Source organism: Bidens hawaiensis, unplaced genomic scaffold (assembly GCF_021521415.1).
Source record: "Bidens hawaiensis isolate Kalapana, Puna unplaced genomic scaffold, B.hawaiensis_p1.1 tig00014906_1, whole genome shotgun sequence".
Classification (NCBI taxonomy): domain Eukaryota; kingdom Viridiplantae; phylum Streptophyta; class Magnoliopsida; order Asterales; family Asteraceae; genus Bidens; species Bidens hawaiensis.
The window spans coordinates 71504-92468 of record NW_027492322.1 but is presented as its reverse complement, the minus strand read 5'-3'; positions in this window follow the sequence as shown (position 1 = coordinate 92468).

Genomic DNA, 20965 nt, shown 5'->3' with positions numbered 1-20965 from the left:
CTAGCTCATGAAGAGTAACAAAAAAATAGCATCATAAAATTTACATTGACAAAACGAGTAATATTGATAGGTATAAAGAGTTAGATGTGAATTATGATATAATGTTAAGCATAGCCTTTACATGCTATTGCTAGCAATCATGAAACAATTATTATTGTAAGAAACTAACTTATTTTGACCGATTTATGGATGGTTTCTTAACCGAGGACTATATTGTTATATTTTTTTGAATGACGAATTACATGCTTTTTATTTTTCTTCTAGCTTACATCATATTTTTGAATCACGGAACTTAAACCCTAACTCTTTTGAAAAGAAAACAGTATCTAGCTTATTGATACCGCTACACCATAAACCCTTTGATTAATATATAATCAGCTAATGGTTACCGATCATTTAATCGTCGCTATCATAAGTTACTTTTTGAATCCTTGCCTAGCCAATTAAGATTTATTTCTTATTTATATTTTATTTTTTATTAGAAGATTTAGAATTTGATACGCAAAGTCGAAGTCAATTTTTATTAGAAACAAATAATTCTCATACACAAAAGTTAAATGAATCAGATATGAAAATAATTATTTATATTAACTATTAATGAAAGTAATATCGTGTTGGGTGAACATGTCCAAGTTTATCGAGTTCATTTCGGTTTAGTCTATGCATCTTTCAAGACAATATTTATATTGTTTTGTTTCACCTAATGGAAATGAGTCTAAACAAGTAAGTTTGTAAAGTTAAATGAACAAACAGGAACATGCCATGGTTTGTGTTCGTTCTGTTCGTTTATAGGAAGTGTCGTTCTCCTTATTCTTTGTTTGAGATGGAGTGATTAAACCGATACACTGAAGAGGAATTTTTGGTGATTAAGTCACAAATATATGTACTTTTGACCCATTTACTAATTTATAAGTTGATTTAGGTTGTGTTTTATCTCGAATGAATGAAATAAAAAAACTCATGTTTTTTTACCCATTTGCCACTTCATGAGTCACCTTTGGATCATGTTATGTCTCAAACGGGTCAAACTAAAATACCCAACTGGTGGTAGATAACCAATCTCTTTAACCGTCTTCGATGTTACAAATTCTATTTAAGTGTAATGTATACCGGCATGCATTCAGATGATCTTGTACCTGGAAAATGGAAACATGAAATGAAATTCCATGTCTGAGTAAACAAACTTAGTAATTAATTATATAGTCTAAAAACAAACAAACCTGTCAATATTGATTGTCATGATCCAATTTAAAACCAACTTGTAATACGGACGACCAATGCCCGGAAGTTCAGCTAGACTATTGTACTTTCCAAAAACTCATCAACTATTATGCAACAAAAGCTTAAAAAAAAATAAAAAATAATAAAGTGCAAACCTCAAATTCAATTAGTGTACAAGTTTTCCCATCGCATTGTAAATAGGAACAAGCTATGTTACAATATTGAATCATGTATGTTTTGAAGATGAGGTAGTTAAAAACATAGAAATGAACAGGACCTGTCGGGGCATAGGGCAATGCGGGCGACCGGCCGGGGCACTTAATTTTTAGGGGCACAAAATTAATTGAAACGTATAAGGTTTAAAAATCATTATTGCGATTTTATAAAAATTCTGACGGGTTCGGATCGAAACACACGTAATATGTTGTTATAACGCATAATGAACAATGATAAATGTTTCTCCGTTATAGTCTAAATGTTTTACGAGATTGAATTGATTTATAACGTACGATTTAAGGCGTTTTTTATGGTCGCCGGATTTTTCTCGCCGAATTCCGGGGCAGTCGCCGGAAAATCAAGGTAGGGGTGACGGGGTATGTTTGGACTGGGTAAAAAAAAAAGAAGCAAATATTATATATTATTTTAAATATTTTACACTTAAGTCCCTTATAAAATCAAGTTGTTTTAGGAAAGAAAATTAAAGTAAAATTACAATTTGAACCTTGCACTTTGAAATATTATAAAAATGTAATAATAAGTTATAAACTTGGATATTTTGTTATATTATACTCATATTATTTGAAGATCGTTTAATTAAGAAATTAAATCCTGGAGTTTTGTGAATTGGACAAACGAATAGAAAATGAACTATTGATAAACGTAAATAATCAAGATTGAAATATTAATGATGCATGATAGACAGGAATGCATTGAAACGACAAATCGGGTCTGTTTAACGAATGCAAATGCAAATTCAAATTTGAATAAAACAGAAATTAACGAATGTTACATGAAACAAATATTGAGAATATTATATATATATATATAGGGTAAGGATCCTAAGAGAACCATTGACAAATTGAGAACTTTGAGAACCATTTTGGACCACAAAAAAAAGTCTCTAAAAAAATATTTAAAAAAATTATATAAAAAAAAACGACAATTTTAAAAATATAAAAAAACCAAAATTCTTATATTTCATTGCGGTTTCATTAAAAAAAAAAACCAATTTTTTTTTCTTTTTAATTCGTATTATACCTATACACATATGTATACTTTCATTTAATCTCTAGTTACATAATGTACATTATCATTTACCTTAAATTATACATATGTGTATAGGAAAAAACATGTGTGTACATATTATACATATATGTATAATAAAAAAAACTGATTTTTTTTCTTTTTAATTCGTATTATACCTATACATATATGTATACTTTCATTTAATCTCTTGTTACGTAATGTACACATATGTACATTATCATTTACCTTAAATTATACATATATGTATGGGAAAAAAACATGTGTGTACATATATGTACATATTATACATATATGTATGATTTAGCTAAACCGAGATTTTTTTTATGTTTTTTTTAGAAATCGGGATGATAAATAAGAACTTTGGTTTTTTTACTTTTTTTATTTTTATGTTTTTTTTTGTTTTATGATTTTTTTTTATTTTTGGGTTTTTTTGTGGTCCAAAATAATTCTCAAAGTTCTCAATTCCCAAAAAGTTCTCACATGATCCTGATCCTATATATATATATATACATATATATATATTTTATATATAAATTATTTTTATGAAATATATATATATATATATATATATATATATATATATATATATATTTAATGTTTTATCCTAATTATTCAATAACTAGCTTGGTCTAGTGGCAAAAGGGTATGACTCCTAACCAAAATGTTGTAGGTTCTAGTCTCACTTAAGACATTTTTAAGCTTATTTTTATACAAAAAAGTTTTTTACACAACCTAAATCATAACCAAGTAAGCAATTTAAAAATTTAATTGTTTAAACCAAGCAAAAAACCATTTACATAAGGCCTAATTTTTTTTTTGCTTATATTCGTTACTCGTTAGGGTCTACGGGCCTTTTTATTTCGGGTCGACCGAGGCATATAAATTCTTGGAGACGGCCCTGGAAATGCATTACCCCCGCAAAGCGTATGCATGTATATAGGGGACTGACTACATATCCTTTAAGCCGCCTCATGTCACTGCTTCTCATCTATGTTTCAAAATCTCAACATGTTCAAATATTGTCCGCAAAAGTTTGATGTCAGAATATATCAAAGTTGTTTACCATAAAAGGTTGATGGCAGGTCATACGAAAATAAAATAGCAACATGGAATAGAAGATAAATACGGCTTTAAAAAGGTAGATAAAAAAAAGATGAAAACATATAACAAAGATCAAAATGACACAATTACCCTCCGGTTAAGGAAACAACATGGTTCTATGAACGGGAAAGCACAGACACGAATACAATAAAGGACTAAAAGCCTATACTGTGTTCGGGTACGTGTTGTGATAGTAATGTGGTCTAGTTATAGATACAACAAATTGATTGATTAGAATAATATCTATAATATGGTCCAGTTATGGATACAATGAATAGGTGGTCCAGTTATTGATACTAAGTACAGTAGCTATTAATTATGTGTGTATATGTAGTACGATTGCATGACATGATAATTTTAAATGCATAGATATATGTTGTGTGAATGTATGGTCCAGCTATGGATATTAATTATATGGGTAAAAGTCAGTGGATAGAACATGAAGAAGATAGGGGACAAGTCATATCAAATACATGCGTAGAATAATAATATGGTTATTGATATGAATGAATGATTGCATGTTCGTGCGTAGAGCCTTCGGGCCTCATGCACGCGCAGCAAGTTAGGATGACAAACCCCTTTAGTTTGATATGGTTCGATTACGAGTAAGAATGGAAGGCTCGATTATGAGCATGTACGTACGGGACTAGTTATAGACGAGGGTTACATTGCGTATGAATAAAAAATGTGATTTAATTATAATTCAAAATTTTATGAAATGAAAGAATGTTAGAACTCACTCAGCGTGTAGCTGACTTTTAGTATGCATGCAAGTATTATTGATGACGTGGCAAGCTTGAGGCGCATACGAGGCTATCCATATTGAAGACTAGATAGAGAAAGAAGTTTTATAATTGTTTTAAATTTCCGCTGCAATTTGTATAGACTTTCGCTGTAACAAACTATATTTATGAGTAAATCCAACACTAAAGTAGGGTACCCGGGCTTGGGGCTTTACAAGTTGGTATCAGAGCAAAAGTTTGAGAGATTTAAGCATCCTTACATACTTAGACTCAAACAGAGAATGGGTCCAAAGAAGAAAAACGTTATGGATAGCCGTATGCCACTCAAGCAAGCTAAATACGTAAATTTCCTTATGTATAACGTAGGGATAAGTAAGCAAGTTATAAGAAATTGTTAGAAGTAGGATTGCTTGCTTATATTTGAAATGCTTGATTTTCTAACTGCTTTAAGTAGAACCAAGCACAGGTAGACTCACGAAAGGAAGTGTACAGGACACGGAAAGTAACGTGAGCAGCTAATCCCAGCTGGCCACTGTTATTACCTGCAGCCTTACTATCCTTGTACTAAATAGTTCCTCACGTGATGATGTTTGTGTTTTTCCTTTAGAATAGATAGCTGGTGCTAAGACTGCTGGACAAGGAGGACGCAAGGGACGCTGTGGTAGGCCATGCGTTAACCGAGTACCCTCCGAAGAACCGATTACTGAACCTAGTGAAGAAAGGAGCCTGAATGTACGTGAAGAAAAGTATCAACTCGACCCTGCTATTCAAGTTGCGATTACTCAAGCAGTTGCAGCTGCAGTGAAGAATCTCCAATCAGACAAGTCTACTGAAAGCCATACTAAGACTGTTGAGAAGACTGGGGAGAGTAGTAAGAAAGACACTGAGATTGAGAATGAGGCATCAAGCGAGGACCGTTCTGTGAAGATGAATGAGGGAAAGAGAGGCCGAGGTGGTTGCAACTACAGAACCTTCAAAGGTTGTGACCCGCCTAAGCTAACTGGTACTGGTGACACAATCGCTACTCTTCAGTGGATAACCGCGATGGATAAGGTTATCCGCATTAGCGAGTGCCGTCCCAACCAAGCTGTGGGCTTCGCTACTCAATCATTTGGTGATGAAGCTATGTTCTGGTGGGAAACTGTTGAGCAAAGAAAGACTGCTGCTGAAATTAAGGCAATGAAGTGGGATGATCTGAAAGAGATGGTAATGAAGAAATTCTGTGCTGATGCTGAAGTTGAAAGGGCAGAGATGAGATTCCTGAACTTGAAAGCAGGAAATATGACACACTGAGTACACCACTGAGTTTAACCGAATGTCAAGACTTGTGCCCAAGATGGTGAATACTGAAGCTAAGAGAATCAAGTGTTATGTCAGGGGACTTCCGCAGATTGTCCACACTTTAGTCAAAACCAGCAAACCTGCCACATTCGACTTCGCCGTCAATGTAGCAGTGATGATTTATTGACGATCTGGTTGTGGATGCTGTGGAGGTGGAAGAGAAGAAAGAAAACAAAGGAACCGCTCCCGCTAAACGGCTTATTGATAATGTGGATAATGCTAGGGAAAAGAAACGTCAGATGGAGGGAAAATAGGCATGCAAGGTGTGTGGCAAATTGCATCTTGGAGAGTGCAAGACTGGTTCGAACGTGTGCTACAGATGCGGGAAAGCAGGACATTTCTCCTGGGAATGCAAGAACAACCATAAATGTTTTAATTGTGGAGCTGGTGGTCATGAGGAAAAGGAATGTAAGAAGCCGAAGACAGGAAATGGAGGTAAGAAGGATGCCTAGAGCTCACTGGTTACCTGATAACAGTAGAGGAGGGGGCATTCTAGAAGAATGAGCTGTTTTGTTTAAGTTTTATGTTATGTATGGCTTAAAAGATTTCATGCTTACTATTTAAATTTAAAATTTAGACTTATGTTTAAATGTGATGACTATGGATGGAATTATGATGTGAATGGATCTTTGTGAACGGCAGTCACGTGATGCGTGACCTTAGAATTTAAAGTAAGCAGTAGAGTTAGAATAGTGTAATATAATGCCTTTTAAAGAGACGAGACTTGTTAAGTTAAGACAAGAAGCATATCATCGAGGGCTTCATGGGTAAGCTACCTTGAACAGCTAACACTCGTGAACACCACTCGGTGATTGCAAGGTCGAGAGTAAGAAGGCTAAACCGGTAATCTAGGAAGCTAAGATGGTTTGAAAAAGGAAGTGAATACATTGAGCGTTCGTTTTTATAAGGATTAAGCAGGTTTCGGGGACGAAACCTTTTTAAGGGGGAGAGACTTGTAACGTCCTCGTTCATTGAATAATAAATAAAGTATTATAAGTTTATTTTAGTCATCGTAGCGTGTGGCGTCGGTTAAACTAGTTAATAATGTGTAGAGTATGGATAATACTAATAGAAGGTTATTGGACCTAAGAAGGATTATGGGCTAAAAGCCTTTGGGCTTTGCCTATTTAAACCCTAAAACCCTAAATCTCATCCTTATCCTTATCACTTCATCACCATTTCCCAATCATCATCACACACACACCCCTACACCCACAAATCTCCTGTACACAACATTTCATCCTTTTCATTTTATCCAAGATTCTAGAAAGTTCAATTGAGGCTTCAAATAGGTTAAGATCTACACGAATCATTCGAAAGGTATATTTTTAGAATCTAAAGTTTATCTTTTCAAATTCATCTTATCTGCTCATTAAGTCCAAGTTAATAATAACAAACGAGCTGAACCAAACCGACACGAATAAGCCGTAAACGAACCGTTCGTGGACCAAACAACCTAAAAGAACCTTAATCGAACCGAACCAAGACGGCGCAAACGAGCATCGACCGAACCAAGTAAGAAATTGGTCCTGGTTTAACGCGATATGGATACACACACACACACACAGATGTGTGTATAAATATACAAGGTGTGTATATATATATATATATATATATATATATATATATATATATATATATATATATATGGATGGTGAAACCCAACTCAAATCTAGATTCGAGCACCGGTGAGGGCGGGACTCGTCTCCGGTGAACAGGAAGCATACACGAGACCCAAGGTGCGGCTTAATTGAACCAGATACAAACCCAATAAACCCTGTGCGACCCGAATGAAGAAACCCATATGCGACTTGTATTCATGAATAGAATCGCACGACATGTGGTTTGTCTTCACGGAAAGAATCGCCCGGCATGCGATTTGTTTTCATGAAACGAGTCGCACAGAATGCGACTTGCTCTCACAAACGGAATCGCACGACATGCGACTCATTCCCCCGTGCGAACCGTTTCGATGCGAAGATATTAGAGAGATGCCCGGCCATCCTATGTTCTTCGATGTTGTTGCCATGGTGGCCGGAGGTAGGGGCCAGAGGTGGCCGGTAATGGTTGGTGGCGGCAGCATCTGTGGATGGAAGGAAGAGGAGAGAGAGGGTGGGTTTGATATAAGTAGGTAGGGTTGGGGGTATTTTGGTAATTTCTTAATAATAATAATGTTGATACATGTTTTGTACCTCTCGGTCTTTATCAGAGTGTTAATGTAATAGTTTAGTTTATAGGGGGGTTTAATGTAAATATGCTTATTCGCCTAATTGTAAGGCACATTCGTTACCCCGTAACGAATGTGACACATTCGTATAATGTAAGCTCCATTCGTTAACCAAGATTAACGAATGGAACATAACGAATGAAGGCTTTTTGGTATGTAATGTATAACGAATGAGTTATCTCATTCGTTAGTCTTTTAATGTAACGAATGACTCATTCGTTAAGCTTATTTTAACGAATGAGGTCATCCCCTATATATACCCCTGTAACTATTCATTAATGTAACAGTTCTGTTATTCCTGATTTCCCTCTCGTTACTCTGTCCAAATATTCTCTCAACACACACATTGCACACACTTAAAGTATTATAGCTTAATCGTAAACATACATGACGAATACATCGATGTAATCACAAGATCTAGATCCTTTTAAGCTCTATCAAGTGGTATCAAAGCCTGTGATCTGATCATTCGATGTCATTTGTTATCAATTCATAGTTCAATGAGTTAATATGAACTGGTATTGATCTGTATGGTGTTCTATTAAGCTTTGGATTAACATAGCATCAGTTTTAATAGTAATTGAACGAATATAAGTGTAATTCAGAACATATATAAGGTATGAGTGACTGATATATGGAGATCTAAGATTGAATTGAGTGTGAATTGAGTCGGATTTAATCTGGTTTGAGTTCGGATGAAGTTTGAGTTATACGGACTAATTAATTGATTGGTTTGGTAGTTCTTTGTGGTTGCGGACTACTAATAGTAGGTTCGGATTAGTAATGCGAAGAGATTGATTTAAGTTTTGTTGAAATCGGACAAGTTTAGACTGAGATTTGTGTTTTTGAATGTTTGAAGATATGAATTCTTATTCGTTATTGAGGAATTCTGATTCGTTACTGATGAATTCTGATTCGTTAATCAAGTAACTGATCATTCGTTATTCACTTGTCACTCGTGAATCCCATTCGCTACTCATTTGTGATATACATTCGCTATACACATTCGTCATCCTCATTTGCTAAACTCATTCATCATTCGTCTATACTCATTCGTTATTCACTTTCGTTTCAATTCATAACGAATAGCAATCCATTCGTTACCCAGTCACATTCTCTTGAATCATTAACGAATATCATTCATTCGTTAATCGTTGCAATTCACATTCGTTACTGTTCTTTCATTCGTGTGAACAGTAATCATAAGTTTTAAGTATTGACAAGTTTGGTCCTCGAAGTTTAAAAATTGTTTACTCATGGCTTCACAAAACATTTCTTACTATGCATTAGCATCTCATAATGCTTTAATGCAACAGATGCTAACTATGGACAATGAGATTGGCAGTCACAACAAATGTCCTAAACTTCTCAAACTATCAGACTTTGCTCGGTGGGAACCGAGGTTTCATGCTCACTTGGGTTCGGTACATCCAAGTAGTGTACGCTATCTCGATGATGTGTATGCAGCACCTCTGGTAGGCAGTGACAACATGGGTTGGACTCCATAGGAATTCAAACATTATGAAGCACAAGAACTGAAAGATTTTGAGAGTGAGACAAAGGCTTATTCGACTCTCACGATGGCTTTACCAGAACAAATCTTTCATCAATACAGTACTATTAAGATCTGTGCTTCTTTGTTCACAACTTTGAAAATAAGAAGTTTGGGGAACACTCTCGAGAGTAAGAAGACTCTCGTAAAATTTCAATTTAGAAAATTTATTTTGATGAAAAATGAAATGGTTGAAGAGATGATTAACCGATTTAGTCATCTGATTGTGGAAATGTCAAGTGTTAATCTTTAGCCAACCAACACTGACAAGATTGATACGCTGAAGAATGCCTTGCCCTCATCATATTCAACCTTCCTGTTTGTGTTGAAAGAAAATGGTTTCTTTCGAAACACCAAGCTTACTGCTGTACAATTCATCAATAAGATAGAGGAAAGGGAATTTGATATGAAATGTCAAAATTCGTTGAAGGAAAATCAAAATCAGCATCCCTCAAACCAAAATCCTTCAATTTATGGGGGTGCAATGCCAGCAAATCATTCTTCAAGTTCTGTTCCAATTAATGCTTTCTTTGCTCAGGCTCAAGAAGAAACTCCTAATGTAAACAACCCGCCTAACGTATGCTTTATGGCTAATAGAGCAAATGCAAGCACAAATGCTACAGCTTCAAGCTTGCCTAAAGTAAATCTTCAAGATGCTGAACAACAGTTTGCATTTGTATGCGCTTTCATGACTTCGTATGAACAACTTGTTGGAAGCAAAATTGCCACTAGTGAGTTAACAGATGAAGACTACAATCAAATCGACCCTGATAATCTTGAGTTGATGGATCTCAAATGGAATATGGCTATGATAGTAAGAAAAGTTAAGAGATTCATGCAGCGAACTGGGAAAGATCTTCCAACTTTGAATAAGAGAATTGGATTTGATAAACTGAAGGTGAAATGTTACAATTGCGGGGATTTTGGCCATTTTGCCAAAGAATGCGATAAACCAAGAAAAGAATATTCTGGGCCACATAATTCAGATAGATCTTCAGGAAAGAATTCATCTGGTGGGGATAAGAGTAAGACGACTTTAGCTGGTGGTGAACAGGATAAGTCTACAGCTACTCAAGCTCTTGTGATAAATGAAGTTGTTGATTGGTCTCAACGTTTATTGGGAAATCAAGCAAATATGGCTATTGTTGAACCAGTCGAGAAGTTCGAAGATACAAGCAGTGATAATGTATCTGACGAAAGCGATTCCTCTGACTCTGAAACTGATACTGATCAGAGTTTGTCAGCTCAAACCGAATCAATTCCTGATCAAGTTGAATCTTATGCTTGTATGGCTAAGATTGATGAGGTATGTCTTAAACCTCAAGTTAATGTGTCTGAATCCTCAATTGAAGTGATCGAGTGTTCTGAATGTGCTGCTCAAAGCTAAACTTGAAACAACTTTACATCAGAACACTACTCTCACAAAAGATCATTTTATGATCAATGAATGCTATAGACATAAATCAAAACTACTTGAACAATCAACATTTAAAATTCAAAATCTGTCTGAAAGCAATCATGATCTCGAAGCTGAGATTTAGTGTAAGATTATCATTGTTGATCAACATTTTAAGGAGATTCTTCAACTCCGAACCTGTATTTCTAATCTCGAAAATGAAGTTATGGAACTTAAAAACAAACTTGGAAAATTTAGAGATTCCTCTTTTCTTTTGAATGAAATCATTGAAGTAAACCATTCTCATAAGAAAAATGGAAAAGCGGGTTTAGGATATGTCGAGATTCCTCCTCCTTTTAAGGAAGATTACAGTAGCATTCCCGATGTGGAAAAATGCTCAGAAATGCCTACTGTTAAATCTGAGGATGTTGATTCAACCAAAACTACTCGAGAACAGATTCATATCAAAAGTAAAGCTGTTTTTACCAAAGATGAATTGGATGGTTCTATCGAGGAGTTGTCTGAACCAGATGAGATTGTCAAAAACAAGAATATACCTATTGACAATCATATTTGTGTGAACCTGAAGAGTTTGAGCAAGCCGTTTATGGTTCAAAGTCTTCGGGTAATTCAACGATAAAATCTAATGTAATTCCTAAATCGAAGAAGTTAGATAAACCGATAGTATCTAATGAGGAGTTGATGAAATTTGTCAATCCTCAGTCTGTTTCTTCAAATGGGAAAGTTTTTTTTGTTAAAGGGCCTATCTAAAGTCTTTTCGGACAAGGAAGTTCCGTTGAACCTTCTCAAACCCAAGATGATAGAAAGTGTATATCAGGATGACACTTCAGAGGTTACACCGAACTTGAACAAAAATTCTATCAATCAAAATCTGTTAATGTTCAAGAAAAACCAAGAAATAATGTGTTTAAACCTATCAAATTTGTAAAATTGGAGAATTTTTCGAATTCAACAAATCTTAAATTCTATAAGAATAAAAAGGGTTTACAACATGAAGTTCCAAAGTCGGTAACGTTTGAGAAACCCAAGGTTGATACTCATCAATCTTTGCTACCAAACAAGACAAGCAGTTCACCAAACAAATTTTTAGATTCTCGGTTATGTTTTAAGTGTGGTGAACCAAGTCATGTTTCCAAGAAATGTAAAGCAAAGATAGATGATATCAAACCTTCATCAGCTCGAAAGATTGATTTGTTTCAAAATTTAACAGAAAATCAAGTTGATGAGTGTGTTGTAATGTATTCAAATATTAATCCGAAGAAGGTTGTTCGGGTTAATTCTAATAATGTTTCAAACAAATTCGTTGATCGTGCTCAACCTATTTGTCAAAACACTGATTCAGGAAGAATATGTGATGGGTACTTAAAGAAGAAAGCCAAGAAACCTGTCACTTATTCTCAAGTTCCGAATGTCAGTATTAATTTAAATGATTCTCCGAAAGTATCAAAGGGAGAGCCCAAGACTGAGGCTTGTGCTGCCTTTTTGAACTAATCTCTTTATCTTATTGTGCAGAGTTCATCTAGATCCGTGTCAAGTCACAAGTGGATATTGGATAGTGGATGTTCTTGACATATCACTGGCAACCTGGATCTTCTGAATAATATCAAAAATATTCAAGGGGGTTACGTGGCGTTTGCTGGTAACAATGGTGGGATGATAACAAAGGAAGGAGAAGTTTCAAATGGGAAAGTGACGTTTGAAAAAGTAAATTATTGTGAAAAAGTGGATCATAATTTGTTGAGCGTTTCACAAATTTGTGATAAACAATATACCACAGTTTTCACAGACAAGGAATGTGTTGTCCTTCAACCGGGATACACAATTCCTGAAGAAATGGTTGTCATGAGATCACCTCGATCGAATGATATTTATGTCCTAGAGATGAATTTTAATGTAAACGTTTCTCCTTCAGAAACGTGTTTTATCTCCAAAGCCACGGAGAAATATACGATCCTTTGGCATCGACGTATGGGACACATCTATGTGCGAAAAATGAATCATTTGATTTCAAATGACCTGGTAGATGGTGTAACCCTTAAAAACTTAAAGTTGAATGATCATTGCGTCGCCTGCAAGAAGGGAAAACAAAAGAAGAAGTCACACCCGTGTAAATCGATTAATTCGATTATTACACCCCTAGAACGAATTCATATGGATTTATTTGGTCCTGTGAATCGTGCTAGCATCGCGGGTGATTTTTATTTCTTAGTCGTGACTAATGATTTTTCACGATATTCTTGGGTGTTATTTATGGGATCTAAAGATCAGACTCCTGTGTTAATTCAGAATCTCATCACAAAGATCGAATCACTTTACAAACTGAAAGTGAGATGAATTCGTAGTGACAATGGAACTGAATTCAGGAATAATGTATTGGATTTCTTCTGCATACAGAAGGGAATTCATCATGAGTTCAGTGTGCTGTATATTCCTCAACAAAACGGTGTATCTGAAAGAAAGAATCGTACGTTGATCAAAGCTGCGAGAACGATGCTTGCTAATTCTAAGCTTCCCGCTCAGTTCTGGAATGAAACTGTGAATACAGCATGCTACACACTAAATCGCGTACTAACAGTAAAGAAGTTCAAGAAGACAATTTACGAACTTCTGAATAATCGTAAACCGAATCTAAAGTATTTGGAACCATTTGGGTGTCCTTGTACAATTTTGAAGAGAGATGCCGCTAAATTTGAAGAAAAGGCATTTGAGGGTTATTTCTTGGGATATACTTCTCTGAAGAAGCAGATCTTCAATATCTCTTTAGGTTGTGTAGAAGAGTGGTACCATGTTGATTGCTAAAGCTGTACCACTCTACCTACAGGCAAGGGTCCTGACTGGATGTTTAATTATGACGGATTATTTAATTCGTTTATGCCAACAGTTGAAGAAATATCTGAAGATTTTATTCTGTCTTATTTGGAAGAACAATGTCTTCCAATTCCTAGTTCTTCGTCTGTTGATGTGAATGACTCTCCTAACGTATCAGAGACATCGAACGATGTTTCTGAGTCTTCCGATGAAGCTGATTTTGTTGATTCATCGTCAGTTCCATTAGATGAAGCTACAAACAGAAACGAGCCTATTCTAATTGATGATGACTCTCCAACTGTTTCTTTAGACACGGTAGAGGAAAATATCACCAATCTGGGTGATAACGTATCTGCACCTGCTAATCCTTCCTTAAGGATTCATTCTAATCATCCGCAGGAACAGATAATTGGTGATGTGAACGACGGGGTTCGTACGAGACACCAATCAACATATGTTTGTGATGAACAAGTTGAGTGTAACTTATCTCCTACTGAGGATTCGATAGTATTGCACAATACACCTGCTTTCTATCACATATTGAACCGACAAGTGTCACGATGGCACTCAAGGAACCATCTTGGGTTGAGGCAATGCAGGAGGAGCTGCAACAGTTTATTCGACTGGGTGTATGGGACTTAATTGATAAACCTGACCGTGTGAAAAAGGCTATTCCGACTAAATGGGTTTTTAAGTGCAAAAAGGATGATCGTGGGGTAATTAGAGAAACAAGGCAGGATTGGTCGTTCTTCGTTACAATCAACAAGAAGGCATTGATTACACTGAAGTATATGCTCCTGTGGCACAACTGGAGGCTATACGTATTTTTCTTGCCTATGCAGCCTATAAAAATTTCAAGGTTTATAAGATGGATGTGAAATCGGAGTTCTTAAACGGAGCTATTCATGAAGAGGTTTACGTGAAGCAGCCTCCCGGTTTCGAGGATCCAGACTTTCCAGAGCGTGTTTATCTATTAAACAAGGCTCTTTATGGTTTACATCAGGCCCCGAGAGCCTGGTACAACACGTTGGCTGACCATCTGATTGAAAGAAGATTCATGAGGGGAACTGTGGATTGTACAACACGTTGGCTGACCTTCTGAAACCGCATAGCAAGTTCATAATCTCTTACATTAGCAAATCTGATCTGAATTGTAAATAACGCATCATTGTCAAACTCAGATAGGTTGACTAGCCACATCGGATCAATAACACGTATTGTCTTCGTGTTAGAACCGTTACCATAAACAATCACCGCTTCACCTGTAATATTGTCGTAGTACCAATAATTGAACGAGGTGAAAAGACTCTGAGGAAATATCTTCATGGGAACCCTCTTCATAGTCTTCGGTGGCTTAACTTGTAAAATAACTTCCTCCAGCCAGTGCGAGTATCAATCTCATCAATGTACTTATGAGTTGGCAACTGAGGCTTGAAGAACTTGAAACCAAACCGGGTTTCATGTAATAGCTGCTTATAGAACCAACTAGCCCATTTATCGTCCCCACGATTCACAAACGGTCGATTGGCTAGGGTTCTCACATCCCATATGGGCATAGATAAGATATCGTGTGGGCATTTGAAATAATAAATACCATGCTCCCACTTCAAGATATATACCTTAAGCTTAGAATCATACTGCCATGCTACCATGTCACCTCTCACATCTTTAGCTGGCTTGTACTTCTTCATTTGATATGCCGATGCTCGATCCCTTGCTAATTTGACTTCCTCTTGTTCATGATAATGAAAGGTCTCGATCATCTTGTTCATCTTCTTTACGTTATGCTCGAACATACCATCCAAAGCACATTTGCGCTTTTTCTCTGTTGTCGATACGTGACTGGTCTTTGCAGCTTTATTCCACTTCTCTTTTTCTTCTTGTAACCGATGTTCTGCTGCATCAAAGTGCTCAGTAGTGAAAAACGGAATACCCGAGTCAGCGTTGTTGTCAGTGTAAAACTCACGATATTCTTCAGCAGTAACATCTTCCACTTCCACTTCTTCAAAATCAGGTACATTCCCGTGAGGAATACTTGTATCAGTACTATTTTCCATCTCCACATCCACGTTCTTACCCAATTCCTCAATCTCATCATCATTTAGATCCAGAAGCAAGGAAATTTGTTCTTTCATTAAAGAATGATCAACAAATTCTCCTTCTTCGATCTCATCAGCATTCACCATACTGTATACAATCCCATCCATTCCTACAAACAGAAGCATGTTAGCCGGAATAACATCTATTGGCTTGGCTCTCGTGTAATCTTTATATGGAACAATCTGTAGATTACTAGCTTCAGACCCACCACCAACACTCGCATCAATCTTATACCCGCCGACGGTGTGGAACTTCCGCCCGGTTGCTGATCTACCCCACCCCCTGCACCGTCCTGATCATCTTCATTATTCTTCAACTTCTTTAATTCATCTTCTTTGCATGTAAGTTGAAGAATAATCTCATCATGCTTATCTAATCTCTCCCCCTGAGCAGCAATCAGGGCTCGAAGTTCCCTATTATCACGTTGAGCCGATAGAAGATGCCTCAGCAAATTCCGTTGAGCTAGCTCATTTGCAGCTCTGTCTGCTTGCATTTGAGTGTGCTGTAAATGCAATAGATTCATCATGTGAAACCATTGAGCTTAGGGAGCCATAAGATAGAAATTTGGATGCACCATTTGCATAGGACCCTGAGGACGACTGAATGACATAAAAGAGTGCTCAGGCCTCGGCAACGGTGTTGGAGTAACAGGAGTAACAGGAGTAGTTGGCTGTGGTGTAGGCATCTGTGCCAATACTGTATGTAATATGTTTCCAAAATGAGGATCAGGCCTCACAGTAGTAGCCAAAGTCAGAGTTGGAGGCATTGGAGACGTAGGCATCTGCACAGGTGTTGGAGCACAAGGAAAATCTGTCATTGTAGTAGGAGTAGGTGTGACATTTGAGCCAAAACAAGGTACACCTCAGTACGTATTTACTGATTAAGCTAATAAACGCCTTTTGCGTAACAAACGAACGATTAACCGAACGGGTCGGGTTATGACCCATATATCTCGGGGGGCCATCTATAAATGATATGCGATCTATACAAGCTAAAATATTAGAAATATGGTCTTAGTTTGATAGCAAACAAGTTAAACGAAAACATGCTCGTTTAACTACCCGCTATAGATTTAAACGCGAAAGATAGTTACAAACCAAGCATTGTATCATCCGTTAAGCCGAAAAAGACTTACCAAACACTTATTTGAAATGTTTTAAGCGATCCGGGAAAATATTTTTGATTTTTACAAACATATAGTATGTTTTTATAATTTTACACAAAACTAGCCGAAAAACACTCGTTTTCGCGCTGTTTAACGCACCCGATAAGTTTTTTTCGAGCCAAAAACCGAACCCGAACTAAATTTGGACTGAGCTTTTCGTATTTGGGCTTGAGAAATCAGAAACTTGGGCCAAAATGGGCCCAAAATGGGCCCATGGAGTTCCGGCCGCAGCCGCCACCCCACCCCCCTTTATTTTCTTTTCACATATAAACTAGATTTGAGATATTTTTACACATATTTTCAAACACAACTTCTGGAACTCTTCTTCTACAGCCAAAACCAGCTAGAAACTAGGAAAAAACCTTATGATTAATTGATTTCTGATTCGTTTAAACTCGTTTAACAACATATAAACATGTCTTGATTGTTAAAAATCATAGTTAACCATGTAAAACTCTCAAAAATCATTCAAAAACATACTTTGATGTTAAACCTAGTTTCAAATCAGAAACATGATCTTTTTTGGCCATAAACACGGATTAAAGGGTTGAAACGGCGTTTTTACGGTTCAAAAGTTCGTTTTTGTACACTAGCCGAAACCCTAAGTTAAAGGGTTGTTCTATTGATGAAACCTGCTTTTTTTGTGATATAGGACTTGTATCTAGCTTGAATAGAAGCACAAGAACCTGAAAACTTGATTAGAAAGTCGGAAACGAGCCAAACCCGCTAAGGTAATGCCGAAACACTCGCTTACGGGTTATTTAGGTTAAGGTTATGATGTGCATATTATTAGGCCTTGAAATCTTTTAGGAATATCAGGGACCATGTCATTGAGTCCCAGTTTAAATTTGGTAATTTTTCGACCATTCGAGAATATTTGACGAATTTATTACCGAATTGGGACGTTTATTTAGGAAAAATAGCTAAAATACTTAAAAAATTATGAAATTTTTCTGGGAATTCAGATATGATGTATTTTGATAACATTTGAATTTTGGGATCATTTGAAGAAGTCTAAAGGTGATTTGTGTATATGCGTTCGTATGAATTTTTATAGCCGAATTTGGGTCGAAAAGAATATCGCACGAGCTTTTTACATTCTGGAATTGATACAGGTTGATTTGGGACATGATTTGAGCATTCAGGAATTTTTGTGGAATTTTTGGAAATTGTTTGGGGTAAACGGACGATTTTCAGGTGAAATATAGCTGACAAAATGAATTTTTATAAATTAATAAATCAGTAAATAATTCCAGAAATATTTTTATAAAAATCTACATATTTTAATTGATAAGTGGCTACATTTTCATAATTTAATGATTAACGGTTAATTAATTATGCTAATTTAAAGATTAAACAAATCCAGTTTTTATAAAAACCAGCAAGTTCGCGATTAACGAATCTGCGGGAAATCAAAACACCAAGAGTGATAAAAAATCATATTTTTGGACTAATTAAGTGAAAACGAACTTTTCTATGAGAAACCTGGACAATCCGGGTGGATCCGGATTGTGCGCGTTTCTTCTCAAATCAAACTGAATAAACGGAAACGGGCCCCGTGGCTAATCCGGGACGCCAGTATGTGATCCTTCTTTATAACTTAATCAGTTTATTAACCAATACATTTAGCCAAGCTTGTTTTCCCATAACTGTTTTCTGAACGCGTAAACGAACAACTTGGCCCAGCTGGGAAAACGGGAATTTGAGCCAAGTTCAGTTCAAAGTATTAGACATTGAACAACATCACAACCCAAGCCTATTGCCACTTTCTGGGCGTTCCAGCTACACCCAGATTAGTTATACAGCCCAGTTTAGTATTGAGATTATAATAATATTAAAATATTAATATTATTATAATATTGATTATAGGAACTACAGATAGCGGACCAAACAAACCACGAGCTGATACAGTACTGATTATCTACTAAACCGTGAGTTTCATGACCCCACTCTTTAAACAGTTTTACGAACTTTTGGGGTGAAAAGCATGTTTGATTACATATACATACCTGAAACATGTATTGATGTGAATTATCTAAGTGCTAACACACGAAAGTCCCCACGATCACAGTGATTAACTTCGAGCCGGTGGCTTGTAAATAGTACTATTGGTTTGACAAATCCAAACGGAGCCGGCATGTATTGCTGAGACTTTACCCCGTTTGCACATGACCATAATTATACAACACGCTATGTAGTGTTAGACATAGCTACTTGGGGCATGTTGTGGGCGGAAAGGGGCCACAGTGGTTGATTGAGCGTGGGAAATGGATGCACGCAGCACATACAGTCAAGGCTTCACTGTAGCTTAGCATAATTACATCATTTACATACATACATACTTATTTCATGATTACAAGTGTTGACTTGTGAATACTCATTACTGTTTTCTTGAAACTCGTGAAACTCACCAACTCTAGTAGTTGACCCGTTTTAAACTGCTTTTCAGGTGTACCTAAATCAGAATGATTTGGTGATCTTTTACTTGTCCAAGGTGTGTGGTTGATGCTACGTGAATAGAGGCAAGGGTGTTAGTAGTAAGAACGTATAGTTAACGAACTAGTTTTGTTTGTATCACCTAGACTGCAAAACAATGATAGAACAATGAAATGTAATAAATTGTAAATTAGTTTGTAATGTTTCTTTATAAACAATGTGTTGATACCAGAGGTGTCTGTTACATTCCCGTTTTACGCTTCCGCATTGTGCTAGTCGGGGTGTGACAGTAGGAGATCGTGGAATCTGTGGAACTGGAACTGGAGAAGCAGTAGAAGAAATAATAGGAGTAGAAACAGCAGTAGAAGGCACAAACGGCTGACTCGGTATCTCAATACCCGAACCCCTTCTAACTCGTTGTTTCTTGGGTTTCTCCCCCTTTTCCGTCATCGGTTCTTTACCTTTACGCTTACGCTTCTGTTCATAACTTAACTCGGCTTGTGGTCCTAGACCACCATCACCACCTTCACCACCTTGACGTTCTGAATCGGAATCGTCATGAGCCCAACGATCATTAGGTGGCACGACATAATTAATATTCGCTAGATGACCAATCAAACGTTTAAACTTTGGTCGATCTGCCAAACTCTGACCTTTGTACGATCTTAAACTTCGCATCGTCTCTTCATTCATATGATCGAGCTTCATCACGTCTGCTTGATCTTTTTCCAAGTCAGGCACCAGAACATTTATCATCATTTGTAAAAATCTGGGATACATTAAGAACTTATGTCTGCTGGTGATGTTTTCTTTTAAATGATAATAAACCAATTTTGAGAAATTGAATGGTTTATTAAGAACAAGGGCAACAAACGCAGATTGAAGCATCACTCGGCACTCGTCAAATCCACCCTTACATCCACCGAGACAATGAATCAATACATGAAGCAGATACTTGTATTGTTCACACAAGTTCGCTTTGCTGTACATAGATCTGCCCAAATCACTATTATACTTTACACGTCCAAATAATCCTCTGATCAATGCTCTATCGAACTCACATCTGTCATCAACTGTGTCATTAAATCATAGTGAGTCTCTGATCACGCCAATATCAATCACCACCAATTTTTCTTGAATAACCGCTTCTATCTGATTATCTTCTTCATTGAACGTAGCAGTATTCCAGAACTCTTGTATTATCTTCTGATAAACAACTGTATGGGTAGAAATGGCCTTGTAGATTCTCGAGCGAATTAGAAAACTAATCATTCCCCCGAATATCGGAGAATCTTCAAAGTTCGGCTCAAGATAGGCACAAATATTATGGCTCTTGTTGCATGACAACATGACAGGAGCTTGAACAGGTTCAGCTTGAACTTCAGGCTGTAGCTTAGGATTATTTTCTGGTTGTTGCTCGGGAACTGGAGGTTGAAAGATCTCTTCTGCCATATTCTGTGTTTAAAATAAAATCAGCAAAACTGTTGAAATCCATCATACTAATTTAACAAATGAGCATCTCATTCGTTACTTTATACGAATGAGACATTCGTTATAAAATTAATGTTTTACATTCGTTACAAAGAAC